The sequence below is a fragment of the Harpia harpyja genome, chromosome 19, assembly GCF_026419915.1.
Source record: "Harpia harpyja isolate bHarHar1 chromosome 19, bHarHar1 primary haplotype, whole genome shotgun sequence".
In the NCBI taxonomy this organism is placed as follows: domain Eukaryota; kingdom Metazoa; phylum Chordata; class Aves; order Accipitriformes; family Accipitridae; genus Harpia; species Harpia harpyja.
The window spans coordinates 4,385,863-4,402,674 of NC_068958.1; the positions used below are offsets into that span (position 1 = coordinate 4,385,863).

Genomic DNA, 16,812 nt, shown 5'->3' on the forward strand with positions numbered 1-16,812 from the left:
ACAACATCCTGCTTCCGAAAAACCATGTACTTCCTTTTTTCTTCTAACCCTGCCTTTGCTTACGGCCCCGAGCATCATCCACCTGGGCAGGAAGATGGCAGCCTCGATCTCTGCGACGGCAGCGGGAACACCGAGCGCAATTCCCCCGTCCGCCCCCTCCACCTCCGGCTGCTGGGGAAAGGCTGTTCCTCTTCAGCTGACAAATAGATGAGACATTTCATTAATAAACTTCAGCTTCTCCTAACACTTCTGATTACGATCTCTCTGTTTGGATCCATGCTCATATTACACGTTCGTCTCAATTATATATTCCCTTCTCTTTAAATCCCCACTTATCTCCTTTACCACGTAAATCAGTGGGCTCTGGTTTTTTTGGTTTTTTTTTTTCCTGCCTGCCTGCCTAACTTCCCCTGCTCCAACAGCAATTAGAAAATAAACAGCAATTTAAACTGCAGCGTGTCCAGGTTAGCCTCCGAGCTCATCTCCCGGCAAACCCATCCAAGGGGGCTGACATCAGTCCCGCCGAGCCCCCTGCCAGCGCTCATCTCCAGCCCCGCCGTGTTTGCAAAACACTTTTATTTACATTTTGCTCAGCCTGGGCCAAATCCTTACTCGGGCTTCACTGGGGATATCTGACCCCATGAGGTGCTCGGTCCAGCCCGAGCGGAGCATCGCTGCGCTGGGCTGTGAAATGCCGGCCGGAGCGGCAGCACGGGGAGAGCCCAGGCTGGCTCCCTTCCCCACTGCCCCACGTCCCTCTGGCAATTAAGGCAACTGCTTGCATGGAAACCTAATTATATTAGGGAAGTATTTAGTAATTTTTAACTGTTCTGCTGGTGGCTTGGCTCCCTCCCCCTCCTGCATACCAGCAGCACTGGGCAGAAGTTGCAGTGCTGGATTCCCCTGCCCTTCCACCACTGCTTTTTCGAGCGAGAGCGAGGAAGAGGAGCAAGCCGGTGTGACTGGCAGGCAGCTTGCTGGGACTGGGGTGGCTGCCCAGGTTGCCCTGAGTGAACTGGGGAGTCTCCCACTGCCCTCCGGCCCTGCAGCAGTTTGGCTGCGAGGTTTGCACAGGATGGCTGTGCCTCACAAGCATCATGAGCGATGTCCATCTCAACTGCAAATTCAACACCCCAGTCATTGCAAGGTTTTGGCTTGCCCTGGATCCCCCCCCATGTATCTCCATCCTCCCCCAGTAACTAACTGCTGTGCAAAAAGCCCAGGTGGGCGAGCGTGCAGCAGAGGCAGCACTATACAGAGACCAGGAGCTCCCACCAGGCACCCACCCTGCACCCAGGGCACCCTGGAAAAAATAACATCCCCAGGACCACCTTGTGTCCTGTTTGTCCAGGGACCACGGGCAGCAGAGCAGGAGCCCACCACGGAGAGCGTTGCACCACAGAGGGCTTTGTGCTGCGGCGAGCTTTGTGCTATGGAAAACTTTACGCCAGAGAGCTTTGCACGATGGAAAGCTTTACACCACAGAGAGCTTTGAACCATGGAGAGCCTGGCACCATGGCAAGCTTTGTACCACGGCTTGTGTTGCACCACGGAGAGCTTTGTACCACGGCTTGTGTTGCACCATGGCGATCTTTGCACCGCGGCGAGCTTTGTACCACGGCTTGTGTTGCACCACGGAGAGCTTTGTACCACGGCTTGTGTTGCACCACGGAGAGCTTTGTACCACGGCTTGTGTTGCACCATGGCGATCTTTGCACCGCGGCGAGCTTTGTACCACGGCTTGTGCTGCACCACGGAGAGCTTTGCACCACGGAGAGCATTGCAGGAGCCCCTCGCACCGGCTCCCCTTCCACAGCACACCCAGCCCCAGCTCACCCGGGGGCCGGCAGCCCCGCGAGGTTCCCCCAGCCCAGCCCCGACCCCCCAATTCCCACACCTGGAGCTGGCCCGGCCGCCGGCTGCGCCTTTAAGAGGCGAGGAGGGGAGCGCGATGGCCGGCGTTTTCTGAAGGACCATTAATTTGCCAGCGTCACATGCTTCGCAGCTGCAGCCTGGCAGTGATTTATATGCTTCTGAAGTTCATCAGAGGGAAAAGTACTTTCCAGGCGCAGCGTATCCCCCTTCCCCTCTCTCTTCCTCATCGGCGCAAGCTGCCCGCATCCAGAGCCCAGCCAAAAACCCGAGGCCCCATCCATCACCCCTGCGTGTCACCCCCTGCCCTCGCCACCCAGCCCAGGCACTCCCCTTCTCCCCGGCATCTGCGAGCAAAAGAAAACTTCCTCTGGCTTCCTCGCCTCCATGACCCGCTGATGAGAAAGCCATTAATTAATAAGGGGCAGCGCGGATCCAGCTCCTCGGCCGGCCAGGGGACTGGCAAGCCCCTTCCTCCCCATCCGTGGGCCCTATAGCCAAAATAAACGGCAGGCAGAAGGCGGGCGTCCCCTCCTCCTGCCGCCACCCCCCTGCACGCCATCCTCTGGGGAGGTTCAAAAGTTCAAGATTTTCACATTTCCCTAACGTTATTTCAGGAAATTGCTGGAGAAAGGAAAGACGGCACTGCCGAAAAAGCAATCCGCGTGTGGATATAATAATACACATAATCCAGAGGCAGGACTCGGTGTGCGCCAGGTGTGGATCGAAAGGAGCCCCATCCCCACCCTGCACCGTACCTGCCTTTTATTTTTTGGCTCGGGAGCCTTCTTGCACGCCGCTGACTTTCGCAGAATTATTCCTAAAGCAATGCCGAGAGCAAAGTCTGGGCTCACCCACCGCTGCTCCAAAGCAAAGCAGTCCCAGCGGTGGCGGACACCGGGAGATGCTGCCGTGAGGACCACGGCTCGGCCCCGGGAGCCGCAACGCTCAAGCACCAGCGCTTACCAAATCGTAGCAGCTGGTTTGGTGGCAATGCTGCCAAGAAGGGTTCAAATCACCACCGAGAGCATCTCCCGGCGCAGAGCCCGGGTACCAAGCGTGCCGGCCCAGCAACGCGGGTGCCTGAGTCCCGGGTGCTGGGTCCCCAAGGAATTACAGCTTGGCCCCAGATGTGCGCAGGGCTCCCTGCAAACACTGTCACCAGCTCTGACGTGCTTTTGGGTTCCTTTCTTCCTTCCTCTCGAAAGCCTTCGGATTTCTTGTTTGCACAAACCTCAAAAGTTGCTCGAAAGCAACTCGGTCGCACCTGGGTTTTCATCAAAACCAGGTTAAACTACAGCCTTTGCTGAAGGTTTATGGGAAAGGTTCATAAAACTACTGAAACTCTTGGCAAACCTGAATTTGGGGTTATAATGAAATATGAAACTCGACTGCTTTCATGTGGTTTGGGGTTTTTGTTGCAAAACATTTGGTGTAGCAGCTTTGGGCGAGAGCACGACAATGCAGTACACAACAGCGTGTCTATAGGAGCGAGGAATTCAGATACACCCCGGCAGCATTCAGCTGGCAAATGATTAACTCTTATTTGAAGCCATCTCATTAGCGGGGGGGCTGGATCCGTGCCACCGCATGCTCGGGGACATGGGGCAGAGCTCTCAGGGCTGGCAAGGACCCAAGGCAGGAAGATCGCTTTGCACCGTCGCACCGGTGCAGCTCCGGCAGCGAAGGAGCCGCGGTCACGGCAAGAGCCCGGCTCTGCTGGCATGTGCCGCACGGATGTGCCGTAGCACGCCGCGATGCTCCCCGGGCAGCCTGACAGCTACCTGTGGGAGCAGGGGGATCGCACCCATCGCCCTCCCGAGGTCCATCTCATTCGAACAGGGCACCGCACGCCTTTTTGCTGCAAAGGGCAACCTTGGCTGACGGCAAAAAGGGGCTGGGAAACCTTCACGCGCAAGTATTGCTTCATTCCTTCCGAGGATGCAGCGTGGAGGACTGGGGTTGGTTTGCTGCGGGTTTTTTTAAGTTTGCTGAGATCTTGGGACGTTTGGAGTCGGAGCTTCTGCTTTGGGTCCGCTTCGGATTGTGCTGTGGATTCACCATCTTTCAGGGTTGTAAAGAGCTGGCCTGAAGAGTGGTAAGACCTTACGTACACGGTAAGGTCAACTGAGGGGCAAGGAGGGAGAACGAGCTTGCCCGTACTGGCCCCACTATTTCCAGTTGGAAAGTGGTGATGAAGACAACCTCTTGAAAATGAGCAGCATAAGCATCCCAGATTATTGATTTCCTCACAGGAACGCGATTCCCCCTGACGAGCTCTTCCCAGGTATCCATCACCCTCAGCCTCCATTAACCCCTTGCACTTGCTCTCCGAAAGCTCATTCTCCTCAGGGTCTGGAGGGTTACTTGCCATGACAGAAAGTGGCTGATGCATCTAAGGAGGTTTCTGAAGACGAAGATGGCACCTGAAGTCTGCGTACGTGCGAAGATGGCACGCTGGCCAAGCAAACACTAGTGGTGGTGAAAAAACTGCCCGCATCCCTGGTCCCACTGAGACGCAGCATGAATGGGTCCTCCTGCGCTCCCACGACCTGCGGGCATCACCCAGACCACCGCAGGCAGGGAAGAACCGCCACGGAGCGATATCTGCATTTTCACACCCGCTCTTCAGGCTCTGCGCGGCGTCCATGGCCGGGAGGGAGCCGGGATGGTGCGGGGACAGGGCCAGGCTGCTGACGGAGCTCCAGGCACCAGGCATTGCCTCCGAGAGAAACCGCATCCCAAAGGAGAGAGCGGGGACGCCCAGCCCAGGCGCCTAGAGGTCAACCAGAATCCTGGATATTTGGAAGGCCGATTAAGGAAGTTTATATTAATTATAGAAATGTGCTAATACCCTGGGAAAGCCACCAGCCCTGAAAAGTTGTGCAAACACGACACTGCTCTTCCTAAGCCATTGCCCCCTTCTGCACGCCCTCACCCAGCTCCCCCAGCACGGCTCAGCCCCACTCCACCGCAGTGGGGTCAGCTCTTCCACCCCTGCCAAGTCTCAGCCCTCTCCTATTTACATCCCTGAGCCGTTTTTTCCCCCCTCCCTTATACATTTTAAAGCTGCCCATTGTAAGGCGCTGCTGAAAATCCCCGAGACATCCCAGGTAGGTCTGTGGTTGCACAGAAACCAGGTGACATCGGGGCTAAGAAGCCACACTGGGATGTTGGATCACTTTCTGAACACGGCCCAGGCTAGGAAGGGATTAAACTCATCCATGTCTAAACAATAAATAATAAGAATAATGTCCTTTTTGCAGTGCAGTTCTTTCAATATGGGCTGATTAATGTATTTGTAACGAGCGGCGGTAAAGATTTTCAAGCCATCTAATTAGAAGGCCGTTTCCTTTCCAGACATGCCCAAGTCACTTTGGAAAAGGAAACATGGCCTCCAATGCTACCTCGGTGCTGTGGCAACGCTACCCTGTGTCCTGAAGATTAATCAGACACTCAACATCCCCAGGGCACCATTTGCAATCCCCGATCTCCGATATCCCGGAGCCGCCTCCTCGGTGCCTCACGCTGAACGAGCATCCAGCGGCAGCCGGCATCGCGCAAGCTCTGCTCCAAAAGGCGCCGAAAATCCCCGGGAAGCGCCGGCGTGCGGAGCCATCCCGGCTTCCCGCGGCAGCAATGGTGCCAGGGGAAAGTCAAACGTGATGGGGAGGAAAAAGGGACGGTGCCACCTCGCACGGGCCCGTGGAAGGGATGCGTGCGTGGGGCAGCTCATCCTGTACATCACGGCACCCACCACCCGTGTTGATGTACTTTTCTGTTCGTGTCTGGCATTCCCAGAAAACACTAACTTCATTATTGATTTGTGCTCATTTGTCATTTTTATAACCTGGCCAGCACTTCTACTGAAGGCCGTGACTAATTCCACTTCCCCAGGCTGGAAGGGGCGAGAGCCTTTAACTCTTTCAGGACGGGCTCTGCTGACTTGCTCCCTGTTCGCAGACAGAAACCCCCCGGCGTGTTCGGCCGGGGAGCAGGCAGGACTGAGCCAAGAAGCTCAATACGGGTTGATTGGGGCTGCGCTGGGTTTTGCAGCACCCTCCCGTTCCTTTCTCAACCCAAAGAGGCTGCAGCAGAAAGGCAGATGCTCCGGTAGCGGAGACGGAGCTGAGCGATGCTCGCTGCTGGCAGTAGATTGCTCGGGGAAAAAATGGACTTTCCACCCATTAGTCTTATGCCAAAACAAACCGTCTCCTGCCCTGTTTTGGAGGTGACCTGCACCCGACGCAGCCTGCCAAGCGTGCAGATCTAAGAGGAGGGCAGGTTGGCCTGCCAACGCTGGCGAGCTTCCAGCCTCCGACACGCACCTTCGGGGTCGGCAAACCAAGCCAGCCGTGTGTCCATCCACCACCCTGGGGGGGGTCACACAGACCCTCCCGGCCGAACCATCCCTCCTGGCCAGCACGCTCTGCCCTTCTTCAGGGCCAGCAAAGCCCTGGAGAAACCAGTGCTAAGGCGATGAAACACCCGATGGCTGCATCTCCAAGCAAGCCTCTGGTCCCTGACTCCACGGCGGGCAGCAAAGCCCGTTCAAGCCATGCCTGCATTTGCTGCCCGGGCAGCCCCAGTCATGCCCGTGGAGAGGTTATCCTCAACAGGGCATGAGGAGCACCTCCTGCTCACATACCATGGGTTCCCCTCCAAGCCTTGAGCTGCTCATGCATCCTCAAGTGTCTTCTCGTCAAAAGAAAAACCAGCAGCAGGACTTAGTCCTGGCCTTGGCACACTCCGCTCCTTGGGGTCCAGCAAACAGAGGGAGCAACAGTAACTCCTAAGTGACTCTCACAAATATCTACATACAAATTAAACTCCAAATATTTTAGGCAGGTTGGAATAAAGCCCGTCCATGGCAATGGGGAGAACGTGCCACGACGTGGAGGAACACTTGCCCTCCCCAGCTGAGCAACCAGCAACCACCATGTACCAGGGGAAAACCCCCAAGTGCTGGGGAGGTTGACGGGACCAGGTCTCCTTCCCTCCTTCCAGGCATTTCCCAGAGAAGAGTCAGGGTCGAACTCCCAGAGGAGAAGGTCCATTGAGTTAAATGCAGCAGATGCTGTTTCTGAGGGGTGGGATACGGGGAGTACCAAACACGACATCTGCAATTATGGAAAGCCAGATAAAGAAAATCAAATCTAATGCTTCAGGGCATGGGCTGATGAGTACAAGGGTCAGGAAGGAATTTCTCTCCCCTTACACGGCAGTGCACAATTGGGTCACTGCATTACCGGGTGGCACAAGTCCTTGATTTTTTTTCCCTTTCCTTTTTGAAGCCCTGCGATCTCGCCATTGTCAGAAGAGGTGTAGCTGAGGGAGCAATGGCTTAACCTGGTGTGGCAGAGCCAATGCCTCTCCTATCATTCACCTTGCTAAAGATCAGCATCCCTAGTCCCAGTCAAAAGATCGCACGAGGACCTCGCTCAAAGCCAGTCCTTTTGCCTTGCTGCTCTGACACTGGTCTGCAGTGTTGCCTGCCCCCTCTCAGCCTTAATTACTTATACTACAACCATCTAAATTATAAAAAAACTCCTCTAAGGACCTTTTCTTCCTCTGTGTTCGTAAAGCACTGTGTACACCTCTGACACCATTTAAATACTAAGCAGTAGTAATAAAACTTGCAATGCTGGCTTAGAAAATAACTGCACTGGAAAAGGGGCTGAATGGAGAGAAGTGAGCAAGGAGCGACGATGGTTTTGTTAACAGAGGTTGGGAAGCGTTTGCGGTAACAGCGGTTGCTCTCACTTCACACCGCGTCCAGCATCCTTTCTCTTCCTTAAGCAACTTCTCTCTGCTAAAACTTGCTTAGCTGGGAGGATCTAACCACAGGGAAGAGGCTTGAGTTTCAAATTAAAACAAAGCAAGCAAACAAATGCAAAGATGGTGCGTAACGTGTCTATCTGCATTCGACTCTTGCTAAGCCAGGCTTTGCCAAACCACACGCTTCATAATCCGGACAAACAGTTATTGGTCTTTTCCCGCTGCCAAGCAGCTATTTAGCAGCGATTCTACGTCACCAGGGGTGGCATTTTTAAACGTGCTCTGTACTGGTCTTATTCTACGCCTGCTGCAGCCAGCAGCTTTCCATCAAGCCCACGAGACCACACTTTGCAAACCCCATCAAATAGGGCCGATTGGGCTTTTTACCGAACAAGACCTACGATTAGTGCAATCTGAAGTAGATTCATTAACGCTGACCACTGTCTGATGACATGAATGCACCCAACTCTACTCACTGCAACCGTCTACCCAGCACTGAATTTGGGGGGCCTATAGCTCCATAGGTCAGACAGCCAGGCTGGGGCATGGCATCCCTGCCCTCCTGCACCCAGGGACCCATGGGTGAGTCCAGCACCCACGCCGGGAACCTAAGCCCCCCGGCCAGCATCGCCCACCTGACCCTGCTACCCTGCCGTCAAGCTGATTTGGGAGTTTAGTACGAGATAAGTTGTCCCAAAAAGGTGTCAATCAGCTGGAGGCAGCCAGAGGGTGGGTGTCGAGCTCCGAAACCCACCGTTATCCGGCAAACCTCGCAGCCGTGCGCCGTGCCGGCACATCCACGGGGTAGTGAGTCACGTCTGCACGGCCTCCGGGATCCGGCCCCGGGTTGTCAGGGGAAAGGTGGAACCAGAGGTATAAAAATGTATTGAATAGGAACTGGCGTGCCCAGACTTGGTCCCTGCAATCCAGAAGCTGAGCCAAGAAAAGAAAGCAGGCGCAGAAGGTCGGGATGGCGCAACGGGAGTTTCAGCATTGCAAACACGTTGCAGACAAGTGGGAGAATTATCTTTGGGGGAATGTTTGAAGGAGCCTGTGGTGGCTTGCTTGGGAAATGGAAAAAAAAAAAAAAAAGAGAAACAAACAAAAGGAAGAAAAGAAGAAGAAAAAACCAGCTCTGGAAGCAGCTGGGTGCTGTGGTCAGGCACTGCGAGGGCTGCGTGTGGCAGCACCTCTCGGCAGCACGAAGAGAGCATCCTCCCCGCGGTGCGCTGGCGGCGCCGGGTGCGGTGGCCAAGACTCGGAAAACAAAACCGAAGGAAGCGGTGGACGAGGCCAGGAGCCGAGCGGCGGCTGTCGGGCGCGGGGAAGCGCACGCCGCTGGGGATCAGCAGAGAAGGACAGCACAGGACTGAGGATGGTCCTGCCGGGGGGGGGGGGGGCTGGCACGCAGCGATGGGGAGACGAGGGGGCTGCGCCGGGGCATCTGGGCTGCGCTTTGAGCTGGTTCCTGTCCTTAGCATCGTTTTGTGCCTTCAGGTCTGATATTTCAGTTGCCTGCGTGCCTCGGTTTCCCCTGCAGGTGATGGAGACGTGAAACCTCTCCTGCCCGCCTCCACCTCCCCGTCCCTTGACTCGGCAAAGCTGCAGGCATGCCCAAACCCACCGAAATGAAGCGCTCGCACGAAGCCAGGCAGCTGTGGCCACCCCGCAGAGCAGCCTCACCGAGATGCCCTCCTCCAGCAAACACCCCTCTTGCACCGCCGATGCCACCGTGTCCCAGAGCTCAGGCAAGAGCAGAGAGGAGAAAAGAGCTCCTTCCCCTCCGGCCCCATCCAGGACAGTCTCGGGCTGGCGGAGAAGCTCAGAGCAAGCTGGGAACAACATCAACCGTGCTGGGAACAAAGCAGTGGTTGTATCATGGTCACTGGGAGAGCTGGGAAGGGAGTTTCTTTTTTAAGCAGAAAGGCTCGGGGTGGTTGTTTTTTCTTTTTTTTCTTTTTTTTTTTTTTGTGGGTTTGCTTTTTCCCTTGTTAACCAAAAATGTCAACGAAACCGAGACTGTTCCCAGAAAAAGGATTTAAACAGATGAATTAATTTCATGTTTGGGGGGAAGGGGGAAAATAACAATGGAAATTCTCAAAAGATCCCATGTTGACAGTTTTTTTAAAAAAACAAGTTTTGTATTGAAACGAATTCTTGTTTCTGCTCCTTTGCAGTGACACAAAACCCTCCGCAAAGGCTGAAACCAAACCAAACTGTTCCAAGTGGTCCTTCCTGGTCTGTGCAGGAGCATGATGCTCCTCACTCAGAGACATTTTTCAAAGCCCCAGGTTCTCCTAGGAGAAAGCCATTCCCCCACGCAGCCCTAGTCCTCTTTATCCTTTGCTTTCCCCTTTTTGCACTGAGAAAAAGCCAGGTAAGAGCAAGGACGGTGACTGAGTGCCCCGGCCTCTCCGGAGGCACAGCTCTGCTCCTCTCCATCAACCCAACCAGCCGGCGGCTTGCACGCAGCGCTGGGCTGCAACCCCGCAGCCCTTGCAGGCACGACACCCGCAAGGACTGCGGTTCCCGTTACCAAACCTCTGTCCAACCTCACCGTGCCAAGGAAGAGCTTGAGAGAACTTAATTCAACCTGTCAAACACTTTCCCCAAACACCCTTGGGCCTGGGCTCCCAAGGGCTGTGGATTTGCCTGTGTAAGGAGGGGTTGGTTCACCATCCAAACTCTGTGTTTGGATGTTCCCTGTGTCCCAGTAAGGCCACCTCAGGGGCAGGACCCGGCTCTAGGACCCCAGGTCCAAGTGAGCAGCTTCACCCAAAACATACTCTCACGGTCCTGGGGACACCAGAAGGTGACACTGGATCCCTGAGCTCCAGAAGATTAAAAAAATCCCCCAAAAGAGAAGGAAGAACCCTAGGCTGAGTCGTGGGTCAAGGCTGCACCATTGTAAAGAGGTGTCCAGGGTCAGCCTGGGAGGATTTGGCTCCGTAGCTCCAACCGGCATCACAGAACTGATGTTTTCCTTCATTCCCCACCACCTCTCCTCCTCCGTCCCGGGGTTCCTGCTAGAGCCCTTAGATCTGCCATTTGCCACAAGCGTTGACTCAATCTGCTTCAAATTACCGTAACAATGCTGGGCCCCAAGTGGACATGTAAAGTGTCTCAAATTTATTGTAATTTTAAGCCATCCCTAAAACTGCACAGACATTGCTGGAATATTTCCTCCTCCTTGTAAGACCCTCCGACGACTCCGCAAGCCAGCGAGAGGGACGCGAGGACAGGCGGGAGAAGGAGATGACTGGAGCCAGCTGCCTTTGCACGGGGCTTTGCTTGCTGTACTGGCCGGACTGGGGCATGGGAAGGGAGCAGCGGGGTTCCCGAGGTGATGCTGAGACAGGGGCAACGTCCCTGGGAACGCGCGGCGATGGACGGGGCCGAGCGGCTGCTGAACCCACGCTCCGTCTCCTGCTTCGGGGAGGGAAACAGCACGAGGCAGAAGTGTTTTTGCTGGGGGGCAGGACCACCGTGCGTGGCTGAAAGCCTGCGAACGCCAGCCCCTTGCTGCCCGGCAGCTCCTTGTACGGAGGCGGCTTTTCCCAGTGCAGCAACTGGGACAGCCTGGGACGTACTGGGGCAGCTGTGCTGGCAGGGCTGCACCCTTCCCGCCGGCACCCGCTGCCCCCCGCATCCCTGCCGGCATCCGTGCCGCCGGCAGCCGCGCTGCCAGGCGGGCGCTGAGCCCCTGCCTGGAGTCAGCGTAATGTTGTCACACAAATTGCACCTGTGAAACTGTTACAAGAATTAATTGATCATATAAGTACAGTAATTGGAACTTGCAAAGCATAGATAATTACCTTTTATTAGTTCCTGTAGATAATCCATTATGCACTGATTAGGCCTAAGTAAGGATCTTATAGTCCTAGTTTGATTAATGGCAGATTATGGATATTAAACTCAAACAGAAATAGATAACTTACTACTTTTCTTTCTTGCTTTAGGAGTACGTCATCCTGTGAGTTATGGTCAGAAGTTTTCGAGGTGCCTCATTTGTTCCAGGGGAAACTCAGGCATATCCGAAATTCCCACCTGACCTACCGCGGTCCCTCTCCTATGGCGGGTACCAGCTCCCAACACTTCCCAGCAGCTCGAGAGCCACCAGCTCAAATCTCAGCAACGTGCTTGTCCACTATCAGCCGTGTATCACGCAAGGCTTCACCAGCTCCCAAACCTGTTTTTAGCTCAGAACAACCTGACACCATCCCTTTCAACCCAAAGCAGCGAAACCTCTCCTAAGCATCTCGCCCCCCAGCTCGGATGCTCTCGTCTCCACGGATGCTCAGACCATATATTTCTTTTCCGTGATTCTCTGCCCGAGACAGAATATCGATAGGTATTTTGCGCCTGCAATTGCTCGACTGCTGGTCCTGCCTGCCCCTCTGCCAGGCTCGGAGAGACCATCCCCGCATCGGAGCCACCGTGTCCCCTGCGAGAGGGATGCTCAGGGGGATCTGCCTGTAGCACCGGGGTTCTGCTCCCATTACCATCACTCTCACGCCCTGTTTGCAGAGTAAGGAGAACAGGAGCAGGATGGGGGCAAGCGGACAAAATCTGCCTGCAGGCTACAGGAGGCTTTATTTAAGAGGAATAAATAAAAAATAAGGCTGTGATTATCTCAGGCCACTCTCCAGCTGCCACCCAGAGACAGAATGCAGGGGGGTGGCATTTTTCAAGTGAATAAACAAAACCGAGCGGATGTGACATGTCGAGACACAGGGACAGATTCCTCCTTTCTTCCTGGCCAGATAACCCCGTTATCGGCATGGCGGATGGGATTAGGAAGGAGAGGAGGAAGGGAGAAAAAAAGCAAATGTGGGCAAGGGGGGAAGAGAATACCCAGTGGAGAAGCTGGCCGGAGGGAGCGCAGGAGCGAGGAGGCTGCGTTCGGCACCAGCCTATTCATCCCGCACGCTCGTGACTGCCAGGGCTGGGGATGAATGAGATTTACTGCCCATTAAAATAAAGCCCTTTCTGTAGTTTATAAACAATGTTGCTGCTCGGTGGGAGGTTGGACATCTTAGTTCATTAAGCAGCAAATAATCTCTGTCACTTTTTATTTTTAAGTTTATTTACATGTAGGGTCGGGGTTTTTTACCCCTTCCTCCTCCTCCTCCTCCTGCCGCCCCCCCAGCCGGCAGCAAAAGAGCGTACGTGCACACAGCCGAAACTCTGCTCCGGACCCTGAGCTCGCTCCTCCTGTGGCGACCGGCCAACCCACTAAAATAATCTTGTTTAAGTATCAAAAATGGTCCTTACAGTAGAAGGAAATTTACTTCTGCCTAAAAACCAGGCGTGGGTGGATGGGGTGTCGGAGCAGCGCTGCTGGGGCACAGAGGGATGCTCAGCACCGTCCTGGGAAGAGAGGGCAGAACTGAGTCCTGGGGGAAAGCCAGTGACCGCCAGGTCCCAGCGTGGCCTGGGACACCGAGAGGGACAGGGACAGGGCTGCCAGCAGGATCAGAAACCCCAGTGCCGGGCAGCCCGGAGCGTGGCACATGGAGGTGCCCAGTGGGAATGCAAACCGGACCCCTTGCCCGAGGCTCCTGGTTTAGAGCGGAACACCTTTCCCTTGGCGTTACAATACCAGCCTGCCTGTCTGCCTCAGAAATGCCACCTCTGCCTGGGAGCCTTTGCCCGTGCGGGGAAGATACAGGGCAACACCTCGCAGGGGCGGAGGTGTCGTGCGAGGAATCGCGGGAGGGTGCACGGGGTGACACAGCTCCAGCGAAATCCTCGTGGCACCTCCAGCTGCGCGCCGCTGCGAGCGCTGGCCCCTTTCCAGCGGCTGGCGGAGGCAGCGGGAGATGCTGCCGGCCAGCGCTCCCAGCCCCTGGCTCCGCACCAACACCTTGCCAGCAAACTCCGCCGGCAGCGGAGGGAAACCTGCGCATCAGGCAGGATGCCGCCGGCTGCTGACGCCGACCGTTCTTCGAGGCTACGGATGCTCGAGCCCTCTCTACCCTAAAAACACCCCGGGGGAGGGATGGCACCACGGTACAGCCGGGAGCCTTGGCTGCGGGGCCGTGGTCCCCTCTCCACCTCCAGCATCACGCCAGGCTGGGATGGAACAAGGACTTCTGGGAGGGTCGGCACCCGATTTAGTCTCCAGCAGCCTGTAAAGACGCTGGGATGGTCTTTTGCAAGAGGATGTGAACTCCGTTCTCAGCTGAACTGTAGCCTGGGTCACGGATACCCTCCTGAACCGTGCTTCCCCTGCAGTGCTAAGTGGCTCCCGCATCCTTCCCCGCTTCCTCGGGCTCGGCTAAACCCCGCCGTGACTCGGCCCCGGCACCGCTGCAGTTCCCTGGTGGGCAGAAGAAATCCCTCCTCGTGTTATCTAGATCCTAAAGCACTTGAGCAGACGGCGAATGTGCAAGCCATTATATCATTCACTCACTATCAAAAGCTCACACAGTGGCACTTAATTACAGCCCCGGAAGCGCAGGCTTCCTTAATAAATCAAAGAAATAAAGTCAGGGATGATGCACTGAACAGAGGGGGTGGGGTGGGGGGAATAAAGAGCTTACAGTTTCCCACTGTGTGTCCCCTTTAGATAACAGATGCTCTCTTCTTAACCTCTCACTTCATCAGATCAGCTCCAGCTGTGTTTGGATCAAGTGCGCAGCCTGGCCCGCATCCAGCCTGCCTGCTTCCCCGCTCCGGTGCCAGCTCCATCCCTCCGGCTCGAGGGCTGGCTCTGCCGGGATGGCAGGGAGGAGGGGAGCCCCCGCCAAGCCAGGCCTGTTTCATTAAGCACATTTTACTCGATTCCTTCTTCCAGCGACCCAAACTCCTTCCAAAGAGCATCTCTGGGACTCTCAAAGAGGACTGAACACTGGTCCCATCAGCACCCCGAGGCTGTCCCTGCCCAGGCTCCCGGGAAGGGCACCAGCAGCCTGGGAGCCGGTCATGTCACAGCAACGACGCACGAGCGATGTTTTCCCTCGCAACCCTCGCGAGCAGCCCACGCCGGCGTAACAGCCAGGAGACGACACTGTTAGCAAACAGCTTCCAAAGGCCACGCTGATAGCTCCGCGTCGCCTTGGCCATAAATCACGGGAGAAGCCCCCCCCCTACCCCGGGACACCCTCCGCTCCCTGCCTCGGCACACGCCACCCACCTCCCTGTTTATTTGTAAGTGTCACCTCCTCCCTCCCGCTGGCGCGCAGCCCGCCGCGGGAGCGCGGTGATGAATGGGGCTGCAGTAGCGTTAAAAGGAGATCCCTCACGGCACAGCCCCCCCAGGCTCTGCCGGGGGTGGGCACGAGCAGCCCCCCATGCCGCTGCACCCAAACCCACCACCCCCAGCCTCCGGCACGTACCCCTACGGGAAGGCAAGCGGTGCCGGGGGGGGCCGGCAGAGCCCAGGTCCTCTTACCCGCCTGCAAACGTGCCTCGCAGCCCAAGGACCTTAGCAGAGATAAAGCCTTTGAGAAATCCCACTGCTCCTAATCCCCCAATAGCACAAAAATAATGAAGCATTATCTCATCAGGCCTTAACCCAGTAATTACCCAGGGGATGGCTTAATAAGGAAGGGACACCCACCTGCCAAATACAGCCTAAGCCTGCCTCCTGTTCAGTTACACAACGCAAGGCTGGGCACGGCGCCGCGGGCATCCTTCGGCCCCCTCGGACAAACCCAGGCAGGGAAAAGGGGGAGCGGGAGCAGCCCTGTCCCCAAACCGCGGCACCTGAAGGAGCCGAGATGCTCATGAGACCCAGCTGGTTCCCCAGACCAGGGACCATCACTGCCGCAAATGCCCTCCTGGACCCAGCCGGGAGGAGGCAAGCCCTTGCCACCAGGAAAAGCTGTCTGCTCCCAAACTCCCTGAAACGGCCCCAAAATCTCAGCCGGCGCAGCGGCTCGGCTGAGGGCAGCCCCCGTTCGCAGGCTTTCCGTACCGCCCTCCCCTCGCCAGCTCCGATCGTGCCGTGCCACCTCCTCCCTGCACCCCACATCCTTCCTGCCAGCCCTCCCCAGGCGACAAACACCCCGATGCTCCAGCCGTGACGCTAGGACGGCTGGGGGGGGCACGGGGGGACAGCAGCGGGGAAGGCTCCGAGTTGGGTTTAAACCCCATCCCGGCAGCTTGACCTGCAGGGGCCAGGGGACGCTTCTAGCCCAGCCTGCAAAGACAGACGTCTCCTCGCCGCGACGGCCCAAATCACGAGCAGCTTCAGCAAATCTTAGCCAGGGCTCCAAGTCGGACCACGTGCCCTGCTTGGCTAACGGAGCTGGAGCGTGAAAAGTGAGCCGGTCAGAGGAGACTGCTTGGGTTACAGCTCGGAGCAGCCGCCGCGGGGACGGAGAGGGCTCTGACAGCTCCTGGCTGCTCCCTGGGCAGCGATATCTCCAGATCTTTTACAAATAAATATCATTGCTCATTATCTCGGCATTAAAGTTACATGCTGGGCGAGATGGGTACTGAGCTTTCTCTCGCTAATCTAAAACGGATGCCAGCGCTTCTATTATTAATCCCCCAGGTCGCGGGCTCCCTCCCGCTCCGTCGCTGCCGGCTCTGCCACCGCCACCCCCTGTCCCCACGGGCGCAGAGGGGACAGCGGAGCAGCACGACAGCCCCTCTGTGCTTGCTCACACGTGGCCCGGTGGCTTCGCTCCCCGGCTGAGCCGCGTTGGTCCTGGGGGAGTAAAACCTCCTCCAACGCCGCCGGGGCCGGGCGTTTCCTGAGGTTTGATTTTGCCGAACCCATTTCCACGTGCAGCCGCTGTGAAGATGAGCGAGCGGCAGCGGGGCAGAGGGGGTTTCTCCCTCCAGGGCAGCATGGGGCATAAGGACCCCCAGAGCCAGGAGCAGCCGGGAGGGCTCGTGTCAAGCCTTCATCTCAAAAAGGCCAGTGCCTGCAGAGTAGCTATCTGCTAAGCGAGGGCTACCAGCCCCAGGGGAAGGTCTCCCAGTAAGAAAATCATCTCACAGCATCACCCTTCCGCCTGGATTTGAAGTCCGGAGAGAGAGACAACCGACACACGATGGAGAGCCAAGCGACAGACCTCCCCGGGGGCACAGAGAAGGCGAGGACGGCCAGGCAAGCTGCCCTGGAAACAGCTCCCTTCCCCGGCACAGCCCTGCCTTCCTCATCCTCTGCTAAAAACCTCCCCGCACGAGCAAAACCAAAAACTCTCG

At 56.5% G+C, this 16,812-nt stretch overlaps 1 protein-coding gene across 4 annotated transcripts in view; it reads right to left on the bottom strand.

The window, feature by feature from the left end:
* RXRA (retinoid X receptor alpha) overlaps positions 1-16,812 on the bottom strand; it is a 117,558-nt gene that overhangs the window by 52,697 nt on the left and 48,049 nt on the right. The window contains exon 1 of one of the 4 annotated variants that reach the window (XM_052814700.1): positions 15,047-15,066. The exons of 2 other annotated variants lie outside the window; for them this stretch is intronic. The gene's annotated coding sequence lies outside the window, so the exon portion shown is untranslated. Of the gene's footprint in view, positions 1-14,990; positions 15,012-15,046; positions 15,067-16,812 lie in introns of those variants that run through there. One more of the 4 variants, XM_052814699.1, reaches the window with a different exon arrangement.